Source organism: Mirounga angustirostris, unplaced genomic scaffold (assembly GCF_029215605.1).
Source record: "Mirounga angustirostris isolate CCGP_5_RB_7025 unplaced genomic scaffold, mMirAng1.0.hap1 SCAF_3, whole genome shotgun sequence".
Taxonomy (NCBI): Eukaryota; Metazoa; Chordata; class Mammalia; order Carnivora; family Phocidae; genus Mirounga; species Mirounga angustirostris.
In genome coordinates this window covers 129,580,721-129,584,145 of record NW_026991711.1, presented here as the reverse complement: position 1 = coordinate 129,584,145, position 3,425 = coordinate 129,580,721, and positions in this window count along the sequence as shown.

The following is a 3,425-nucleotide window of genomic DNA, read 5'->3' as shown; positions in this document are numbered from 1 at the left end:
GGCCTTTATTATACTAATCTCTCCTTTTGTATATGTTTGAAATTTTCTACAATAAAAATATCTTAAAAAGAACAAAACACTCTTAGAGTATTCCCCATGAGAAGGGAAGAGGGAGTGAATCTAATCACAAATATCCTTCCAGACCCACAGAGAAAAAAATTGCATAGTCTGAACTTTTTTGAACTATTTTTTGAGCATTAAAAAAAAAATGTGTGAGCTCATAATCTTCTGCTCTTCGTGAGAGAAATGTTATCCTTGAGCCAAAATATGTGCCCAACTTGAAGAATAGTATAAGACAATGGAGATAGCTCTTAAGAGCTCAAATGATATTTATTAATGATACTTATTTTCTTGGGTGCAGAAATGAAGTAGAAGTGAAAATATGGTCATCAAATATTCTCCTTTCTTAGCTCTCTATTATTTCTTTTTTAAAATTAAAAAATAAGGGTGCCTTGGTGGCTCAGTCGTTAAGCAACTGCCTCCGGCTCAGGTCATGATCCCAGGGTCCTGGGACCGAGTCCCGCATTGGGCTCCTCGCTCAGCGGGAAGCTAGCTTCTCTCTCTCCCACTGCCCCTGCTTGTGTTCCCTCTCTCGCTGTCTCTCTCTCTGTCAAAAAATATTTTAGTATATGTGCTGCCGAAGTGAGCACTCTCTGTCAAAAAATAAATAAAATCTTAAAAAAAAATTGTTTGCTAGGAAAAAAAAATTGTTTGCTAGAACACAGACTAACCAAGCTTATCCTCTATGTTGAAGACTTACAATTATTATCTGCCATGAATTTATTTTTTTAAACTGTTTGCCAGTGTGCAAATCAACTAAAAGACATACAGTTTCCAAATGGAGTGCTCAAATTTGAGGCACGAAAGATGTCTCTTCAATGGGTTCCCTCCAACACTTGCTTTGAATAAGTTTCTGGATAATCACAGGAGATCACGGTCTTTCTTTTCTCACTTTTCTTCCCAGCAATACCCAACCTTGTGCTGTCCCCAGAAACACGGAACCCTCAGGATGCATTAACATACACAGAACCATAGACCAAAATATCTGAAAAGGCTCTGAATCTCTGTTACAGGGTGAGAAAATTCCAGAATACAAATTATATAGTGTTGAGGTAATTTACAAGTACAGAGTCTCACATTCCTTAATTAACTTGTCACAGGTTTAAAGCCTTATCAGTCTGTTGTTGGATGGCTTCACTTGTATTCTTCTTGAAGGCAGCTGGCCCCGCCTTTGGCCTTGACTTAGGGTCACTGTCCTTTCTTGCTAGGCAAACCATCACCCCAGGCCTCCTCTGAGTTTTACTTCTACAGGTTTCCTAGGACTCCAGAGAGGCAGGCTACTTTCCAGCCTAAAGCCCAAGTCAAGTTCTCTGCACTCACATGGAAACTGTTCTGGCAGCTCCAGATATGACCTAAGAATTTTCTGACCAACCTTCCTCTGGAGTCTGGGCAATGACAGTTTACCTGAGTTAAACATCCTCCCTTAATGAATATGTTCTACATATTTTGTAATTATTTTACTTTTTCCTTTCCTTCCTATGCTTCAAATTTTTAAAGACCTTGTATTATCCTCTTTTTTCTATTCCTTATCACATACACCTAAGGGCTCCCTACCACCATTCTCCACTCCAACTTCAATCACAGTTTCCAAGAAAATGCCCAAGCTCTAAATATATCCTTGGACTTGTAAACTCTCCCTCACAGTTGAACCATTATCATAGACACTTTGGCCCAGCAAAATGGAGAATCACATTTCCCAATTTAAATGATACCCGTGATAGTCCTGGGTAGCAAATACCCCTGGGAATCACCTAGCCCCTTGGATCCTTTCTTCGGAGAACTGACCTTGAACTGGCAGAGCCCCTTCTGCCCTTGCTCTTTGTACAGAAAACTGGAAGTGCCTGAGAAGCATGACATTCCTGGGAAAACCCATAGCCAAGTACTGACTTGTGTAGGAGTTTGACAGCCTAGACTTTGCCTCAAAGTGGAACACATCTGAGATGTAATTTATGTTCCAGAGTACTCATGAAATCGGTCTGAGGCTGAGAAATAACTTGAAATTTCTCTCTTACTCATTTCCTTCCCCCTTTTCAGTCCTGCTTCCTCTATTCCATTACCTGCTTCTCCTGGGAGCACTTCCTTAATAAATTCTGAATATTTATATATGAATCCTTATCTCAGGGTCACCTTCTGGAGAATTCAACCTAAGAGATCATTCAACCATGCCATAAAAACATTTTTTTAAAAGACTTATTTATTTTCTTTGGGGGAGAGAGAGAGAAAGAGAACACACGAGAAGGGGGAGGGGCAGAGGGAGAGGGAGAGGGAGAAGCAGACTCCCTGCTGAGTAGGGAGCCAGATGCAGGACTCCATCCCAGGACCCTGGGATCATGATCTGAGCTGAAGGCAGATGCTTAACCAATAGAGCCACCCAGGTGCCACTATGATATAGTACAGACAATATAACCAAAGAAAATAGCAACATTTCTTAAAATATGTAAGCTCACTTAAGTTTTATTGATTTCCCAATACATCTTCTATAGCCCATAAAGAAAATTTTAGAGGATGGTTGCTTATATTGAAAATCACAAGCTATACTTCCTCCACCTAGTAGATGGCCTGATACTGGAACACAATTCATATTTGCTAAATAAATGATGCCTTATGGTTAAAAGTAGCTTTTATTTAACCTTGTGTTCATCAACTGATTAAGCAAGATATTTGACAATGAGTAACAACAGGTGAGGCAGGCTTTTTGGTGCTTATATTACATATAGAAATTCAAAATTAATATTCACATGTAAAAACCGCTAATTTAAAAAGGAACATCTCTACTCACATGAGCATATTGAACATTAAACAGAAATACAAGAATTTCATGTTTGTATCCCCTAAAAGCAAACATTAATTTGGTAATAATTTGTTTGAGGTTTATGTTTATTGTCATAGTCTTGCTATCATTTCAATATTTAGTCACTGCTTTTAATATTGCAGTAAAGAAAGCCTTTAGTTTTGAAAGTGCTTTATTGACTGTTGAGCACATTTGACTTCAATTTCAGGATCCTCATACTTCAAATGTGAACTTGCCGGAAACAATGTGGAGACTTATGAAGCCAATTTAAGAAGTCGAGCACTTTTACTGGAAAAGAGTTGCGTTCTCATATCAACACTAGATAAAAAAAAATGGCTTAGTGTTGATGTAAGAATTTCAGTCATTTGCAGGAGACTTTCCACAATTATTCTTCCCTTACATTTTTTTCAAATATATTAAATATGTGACATCTTTATATCAACACTCAAAAAGCACTAAACATCTATAATAGCAAAATATCACCGAAGTATAGCATCCCCTGAATTTTCACTCAGTCATCACTGTCATAGCATTTTTTTTGGTCCAGCTGTTCTGTCTTCCAAGAGTAAAACCA